This window comes from Pteropus alecto, unplaced genomic scaffold (genome assembly GCF_000325575.1).
Source record: "Pteropus alecto unplaced genomic scaffold, ASM32557v1 scaffold50, whole genome shotgun sequence".
Taxonomy (NCBI): Eukaryota; Metazoa; Chordata; class Mammalia; order Chiroptera; family Pteropodidae; genus Pteropus; species Pteropus alecto.
This window is the reverse complement of record NW_006431918.1, coordinates 14,844,376-14,852,340: the sequence shown is the minus strand read 5'-3', so window position 1 is coordinate 14,852,340 and position 7,965 is coordinate 14,844,376. Positions and strand designations below refer to the sequence as shown.

Genomic DNA, 7,965 nt, shown 5'->3' with positions numbered 1-7,965 from the left:
CGTCGCATCTCCCGGCGCTGTCCGGGGGCCGTGGGGCTGGCGCCCCTTCTCGGGCGGCGGCAGGGCTGCTCGGCCAGAAACTAACTTGCGCCCGCGCCCCGCCACTCCTTGCCGGCCGCCTGCTCGCTCGGCCCGACGCCGGCGGTGGGGGTGGGGTCGCCGAGCGCCCGGCGCCTCCGCTGGGACGCATTTGTCTGCCACCCAAGGCTCGGGTGTTAGCTTTGACACTCCCTTGCTTCGGAGGGTTTAGTCAGGCGCCTCGGAACATTAGTTACCGGGAGCCGCGCCGGGAGGGGCCGCGGCGGCGACGGCGGCGTCCTGGACCCCGCCTGGCCTCGGCCTCCAGCCGGACCCGCTCCCCTCCTTCGTAATCCCGGAGCCTGGGATCCCTCCCTAGGCCGGCTGCCCTTGAGGGGAAGGGAGGGCGTGAGAAGTTCAGGCCGTGGGAGGACTTGTGCCCTGTTAATTGCCTTTTGCAAATGTTGTCCGCAGTGCATCTGTGTGATCTCCTTTAATTTACCTTCTGGAAAATTAGTGTCAGAAAACTGAGTGAGAGTAAGAATCTTGAATAAGAATCCTAGGAAGAGACTTCCTTATCATTTCCTGCCTTATGTGATACTAGATTTACCTGCAAGTTCTAGTATTTGAAGTCGACTGCACTGGAATCTCTTTATAATATTTGGGGTGGATTCCCATCCAAGTCATCTAAGTTAAAGGTCATAAAAAAAAGTACCAAGTTTTCCTTTTCAGTGTGTGCGGTTTTAAGCTTCTTGATTCTCATGGAGTGGTGGTGACCTTTTTATGATTTTTACTTTCAAAATGCCTTACTGACAGAAGATAACTAAATATTGTGCAAATGTTTGAGACAGTAGTTTTAAGTCAAATGGTGCTTTACAAAGAGCTGGAAATGTTAAAATCGCATTTTCTGGGAGAAGTTGAAAACGGACAAAACTAGCCATGTTCAGAATGTTCCACAGTTAAGATGACAAGTCTTCTAAAGAGGTGGTCGAGCATCAGCACCAACACCCAAATCTTGACACATTTTATTTGTGCTGATAAATAAGTACTAAGCCACAATGCCCATTTAATAGCTGTAGGAGGTGGTGTTAATCTTGATTTTTGGTCTTAGTCATGTGCTGCATAACGACATTTTGGTCAAGCAGAGACCATGTATATAACGGTGGTCCTATGAGATTATAATGGAACTGAAAAATTTTTGTCATCTAATGATGTAGTCATTGTGTCACAATGCAACACACTCACGTTTGTGGTGATGCTGGTGTAAATAAACCTATTGCACTGCTAGTCATAAAAGTATAGTCGTGGTGATGCTGGTGTAAATAAACCTATTGCACTGCCAGTCGTAAAAGTATAGTCCATACAATTATGTGTAGTACGTAATACTTGATAATAAAAATCTATTGGTTTTATACTATACTTTTTTATCATTATTTTAGAATGTATTCTTTCTACTTATAAAAAAATGTTTGCTGTAAAACAGTATGTTGGGTTATACTGGCAGCAGCCTTATAGTCTCCTGTTTACCAAGTCTCTTGATTGCACCATTTTCTCTTGTGCTTGATTTAATGTCATGTTGCTTTGTACAGTAATATACTGTACAGGCTTGTAGTTTAGGAGCCATAGGCTACAGCATATAGCCTAGGTGTGTAGTAGGTTAGGCCATCTAAGTTTGTGTAAGTGTACTCTGTGATGTTCGCACAACGGTGAAATCGCCTAAGGATTTCTCAGAAGGTATTCTCATTCGTCATTAAGCATGACTGTATTTGATAGTTTGTCAGTGGATTCCATGTAACTTCTATCATTTGCCAAAGACAAGGTAACTTTAAGACTTTCAAACATACTTAACATTAAAAAGAATGCTTATGGATCAGGAAAGCCAAACCCTTTTATTAACTTCACAGGCAAGTAGTAATTAAGGTATAGCTTATAAATTATCAGAGCATAAATAAAGGGACCGTTGCCTCTCTTTATTGAAAACTAACTTAAGAGATTCTGATAAAAAGCGTTAGAACATCTTTAGGAAAGATTCCGACTGGTGGATTCTGACTCCCCAGTCTCCTTTACCCCTCTGATTCTTTGATTGTGATTGCAGACACCACCACCCTCTGTGAGGCACCTGTCTCCTTTAATGCTGATCCACATAGGGACTTTTTTTTTTTTTTTTTTTGGATCCCTGTAAATGGCCTGAAATAGGCTAGAAAAATCCAGCTTATCAAATATAGGTCCTACCTCTACACTGGCAAGCTTATACTCATGGTTCCACCCTCAGCCACTTCTTTCCTTGTACTTGCATTGCTCCAGGCACTGAAGGCTGTTGCAATCTGGTCCTTTTTTCACCTGGACCACTTCCTTGCTTTAGATCAGTCCAGGCAGTATTGCAAAATGCATGATCCATGGTCAGGAGAAGAGAAACACATTTCTTATCTCCCTTCTATCTCTGGGTCTCTTGCTATTTTTCTGAGGTGAATGGTGTGAAAAGTGATTTTACTGTTCAAATCATAGTCTGTTGTATACAGTTTTATTTATTCAACAAACATTTTTGAGTGCCTACTATGTACCAGTGCTAGTTGTTGAGGAAACATTCTTGTTCCTAACCTTATGGATTTTTTAGTCTAGTGAAACATACACACACAAACACAATCAAGACTCTACAAATCAATAAATAAAAAATTGTACTACATTCTGTTAAGAAAATCCATGTGGTGGAGGGGGTGGGTAAGAAAATGGAGAGCTTGTTCATTAAAGCCTTACCTGAATATATGACTTTTGAGTTGAAATCTGAAGATTTCAAGAAGAGTAGTTGTTGAAGTGGGGTTTGGAGCGGGGCACTCCTGAGAGGGAGAAGTACGTGCAAAGGTCGTACGTAGGAAGCAGCATGGTGAACTGAGGAACTGGAAGATCAGTATAGTTAGAGTATGGAGAGTGAGAGGAGAGGTAGAGTGAAGATGCAAAGGTAAGTATGGGTCTTGTACACCACGCTTCGGATTAGGTCTTTAGAGCAGTGGCAAAGCTAGTAACGGAGTTTTAAGTAGGAAAGAACTGTGATCAGATTTGTGTTTTGAAAAGATCACGCTGGCTGCCTGCAGAAAGTATGAATTGGTTTAGAGCAAGAACAGATAGTAGGAGCCCTGCTGGAGGTCATAGTAGTTTAGGTGGGACATGATGTTGCTTGGATTGGCGTGGTGACAGTGGAAGTGGAGAAAAGTAAATTGATTCAAGAGCTATAAAGATGCAAAGGCATCAGGAATAGGTGACTGGTTGTGGGATTGAAGGAGAACAAGGTGTCAGGAGGCTTAGGATGATGGATTACTTGTTACATTACTGAAAGTTCTGAAGACAAATTTCATACATTCTTATGTTGTATTTTATGATTATGGCAAAGCTTATTATTTTTTAGGCTTTGTCCTCTGGATATCTTAAGGTCAGCATTTATTAAGACCATCTGTTTAACACTTGGCAAAGTACAAAAAGTTCCTTTAAATAAATTATAGTTTCTTCCAGATTTATCCCTGAGTGAGTGTTTAAAATTGAATCATAAGCCTCTGAAAATAAAGAATGTAATGGGAATGTTCAAAGATCTTCAGTGGTTCTATTATGGCAAATTCAGTACTGGTGAGAAGCTGCATGTAAACTGATGATTGTCTGTGCAGTTCCTGCTTTAATCAAACCATCACAGCCACTTAGGTTCAGAGCATACATAGTAGGACTAATTCAGGAACCATTTCTAGGAAGAGTTTTGTGTGATAATCAAGCTAGGACCGGTTGAAAGAAGTATCGTTTAAATGAGGACAAACGACTGAATTGATTACTCTGTCACAGTCAAGTTCCACCTTACCAAAGCCATTTTATCTTAGAGCTGATTGGTTACAACCTGAAAAACTCTTCCCTTGACCATGAGATTTTATGTCAAATGGAAGCTCCATTTATACTGTTATGGATGAAACTATAACTTAGCAAAAGTGTATTATATCTGAAGTCTTAAATGGTCACTGCTGTCTCAGTTCCCTGGGTGACATGCCTCTGACTTCTTCTGTTTTGCCGTCTTTCCCCACCCAGAACAAGAAACTCTCCCGTTACTAAGTCTAAGAAATCCGGGCTTTATAGACCTCTTAAAATTCATGCAGACTTTTGTGTACACATATATGCTTCTGAATTGGGAATTAGAAGTCTTCATGTTCCTTAAAGGTGCCTGTAAACCACCAACTGAGTCCTTTGGAGGCGGGATTCATATTTCCTGCTCATGGAGTATCTCCTCCATCTCATAAGGTACTGAACCATTCGATTATGACTCTCCCGTAGGTCAGGACACCCTGGAAATTCAAACATTTCTAAGAATTGCTGTCTCTCTCAATTCTCTGGAAATTCTTCCCAATTAGTGGTTGAAAGTTAGGCATCTGTTCTGTTACCACCAAACCACCCCCCTCCCCCAGTAAGACTCCATGGGGAAATATCAGGAATACCTGAAGTAACAGTCTCTGCTCTCAAGAGATCACATCCTAGCTGAATTAAAAGATGCAATACTCTGTGCAGCCTGGGTTCCTTCCCCTCTTCCTTCATCCAAGCAATATAAGGAAACATTATGAGAGCTACCACAGGGATGTGTTTCGTTAGCAGCCATTGATTTAGAAAAGCCATTCAGGGAGAGTGCAGTCATTAGTAAAGAATAAAAACTGTTTGACAGTTGAATTTGAATAACTTTTGTGAATTAGGCTAGCTGCATGGAATGAGAGATAAGGTGTGGGCCACCATTTGAGTTTAGTATAAGCCGCACTAGATCATTCAATAGTAAATTGGAGACAAAAGTGAGGGAAAATAATGCATCATGAATGAAAATCCAAATTCTGAGCTTGGGCCATTTGTAAACAATATTCGTATTGGTCGGCAAGATTTGTATAGTTATTGAATGTAGGAAAACGATTGTGATCATTCAACTTTAACCGAGATCATTGTTTTTGTACATATTCTGAATTCTGGTTTTCATTCCTGAGGAATGAATGTACAGTCTTACAGAAGGAGAAAAGTAATTACGTATAGAATTTAAAGTTTCTAGAATAAAATGGGCATAGCTTGAGGCTTTAAAAGACACGAATTTATAGTTAGATTATGTATGATGGAAGAGGGAAAAGGATGAGAAGGTGGAATATGTATTAACTATGGACAGAATTCTCTGTAACAATTGGGAGCTATAAACATGGACTCATTCACATAACAAATATTTCAAATATTTATTGAGCATTTACCCAATTGCCATCCATTGCTCTAGGCATTGGAGATGCTATACCATACAGTGGAGGAGTTAGAAAATTTTGACATCATAATGGTGTTACTCAGATCTTGACCTAATAACCACAAGTAGGTGTTGTGTCTATAATAATAGCAATTTTCTTTTGGTACATAAAGTCAGGCCTTTTTACAGTACCTCCCAACCTCCAACCGTTCATCTACTCAGAATAATGCACTGAGGGCTTTCTCCCTGCGAGGTGCTGTACTGGGTGCTGGAGACGCAAGAACACAGTCTCCGATCTGTCATAAGTGAGGTAACCGTATGAATATGTAACAGTCATAAAAAAGGAGATTCTCATACAGCTGTAGGAGGTGAATATTCAGAGGCAAGAGCGAAGAGCATGGCATTTGGCCACACCTGGAGCGTCAGGGGGATTTGGACAGGTAGAGATGAAGGGAAAAACATTCTAGACTAAAGGAGTATGGTGAGACCAGAGTCTGGTTTGCTAGTGAAAAGTGGTGGAATTTAAGATTGGAAAAGTAAGTTTGGGCCACATTTTGTAGGGAATTAAGTGGTAGGGAACTGGGTTGGAGTTTTATTCAGCACTGTTAGAGAAGCTTTCTGGAAGTTTTGAAGAGGAGTCGTGACATTTATTTATTTGTCAACTCTTGATTCACCAAATTCACTCAACAAATATTTTAAATGTTGAATATCTAAGTACTATCTGTTGCTCTAGGCACTGAAGATACCATAGTGTGATAAGTACTCTTAGCAACATAATAGATTGAACATACTTTGAATCCTTTGTGCCAGGTAAGCCTTCTACACCTATTATGTTGTTTAATTGTAACAATAACCCTGTAATGCAAGTCTGTTGTAATCCCCTCCTTATAAGTGAGGCCACTGAGTTACACAGAAGTGAACTCTTTGCCCAAGGGTATTTACCTAGAAAGTAGTAGAGCCAGGATTCAACCCCAGGCTGACTTCAGAGTTTGCCTTTTTGACGTATCCGGTGGATTTTAACAACACAGAAAAAACCCTGTGGACTACATTGAAAGGGAGACATAGAGACGATAGGTCACTTCAAATAGCAATAAACACTGTGAAAGCAGTACAGAATAGCATGAAAGAGAAAAGGGCAGAGAGGACCACTCGGGCAAGGTCTAGGAAGGTGATGGTTGAGCTGAGGCTTAAAGGGTATAAGCCTGTAATGCAATTCTGAGGAAGAGCATTCCAGGCAGAGGGAACAGGAATTATGTAGCCCCTGAGGTTGGAATGAGGCTGGAATGTTTGAGGACTAAAAAGAAGGCCAACATGACTGGAGCATGGCGAGTTTGGAGGGAGTACAGTACTTGATAAGCTCGCATATCTAGACAGGGCTCTGGGTTGGATGACAAATTGTATGGTTATCTCACTATGTGATATGGTCCTAGATTTAAAAAAAAAGTAAAAATCTTTTTTGGCCACAGGTTTGTGGTCCAGACAATTGTAGTGATTGAGACAAAAACTGTAAGTCTACTGGGATCTCCTGTGGGATCACAGAGAAAGCAGCATCTAGTCTGTGGGGCTGGGAGCTGTCAGAGAGCCCGTCTTAGAAAGGGCATGTGGAGGGATGAGTACACCGGAGCAGAGGAACAGAGTGCAAAAGGATGAAAGATTGCAGTGAGTCCTGGGGACTACATGGCTGGAAGGTTGGATTGGGGAGGGGAAGAATGGAAGAGAGGACTCTAGAAAGATACGTAGAATCTGAACCCTAAAAGATTGATCACTGTGAATGGTTAAAGCTGGGCTATAAAGAATAATTTGGAAACAAGTGCAGGCTAGATTTCACTGAGGAGGGAAATGTCTCTGTAGAACATGATGAGACCTAAACCAGGAGAGGGAGCAGGAAAATGAATATGAAGGGAGAGATCATATGAAAGTAGAATTACCCAGTGTAACTGGTGGGAGGGAGAATCAGACTGGATGGAATAGGAAAGGAAGGATGCCGAGGCCTTTGGAAGGATGAGAGCTGTCTTAAGCAGTGGTTCTCAGACCTCACCAGGCATCAGAATCACCTAGAGGATGTGTTAAAACACAGGTTACTCAGCCTCATGCCCAGAATTTCTGATTCCATACCTCTGGGGCGGGGCAGATAATCTGCATGTTGAACTAGTTCAGTTCCTAGGTGATGCTGATGATGATGGTTCAGGGCCCACTTTGAGAAGCACTGACGTAGAGAATGTGGAGTTTGGGAGGCTGCAAAACAAAAAATATCTTTTGTTTGGGGATATGGTATTTTATAGATCACAGATCAATCATAGTCAAGAGAAGGTGTTTACCAGATGGATGGAACTCAGAATAGAAATTAGTACTGGATGCAAAGAGTGCAGTTCATCGGCAGAAGCATGATGTCTGAAGCTCAAGGAGCAGATTGGTAGATTAAGAGTATGTGTAGATGGAAAAGAAAATGTGGGTAGGGAAAAAGAAGCATGGAAAATGCCTTGTTTTAAGTGCTGGGAAGGGGAGAGGTGAAAGAAGGCACAGGCAGAAGTAAAATCTTTTAGAGAATATTTCCTCCTAGAAAACATAGGCAATGATAATTTATCTAAGGGCGGGACCATCAACAATTTCAAATGCTACAATATTTGAGCAAGATCTGATCTTAATTAAGGATGCAGTCAGTGGCTGTGGAAGCGTGTTTACCTGCCTGCTAAACTAACCAATGGTATTTGGGTCTA

The 7,965-nt window shown here is 41.5% G+C and overlaps 1 protein-coding gene across 3 annotated transcripts in view; it reads left to right on the top strand.

Annotated features, from left to right (window-relative positions):
* GALNT7 (polypeptide N-acetylgalactosaminyltransferase 7) overlaps positions 1 to 7,965 on the top strand; it is a 116,779-nt gene that overhangs the window by 1,010 nt on the left and 107,804 nt on the right. The gene's annotated exons all lie outside the window — the stretch shown is intronic.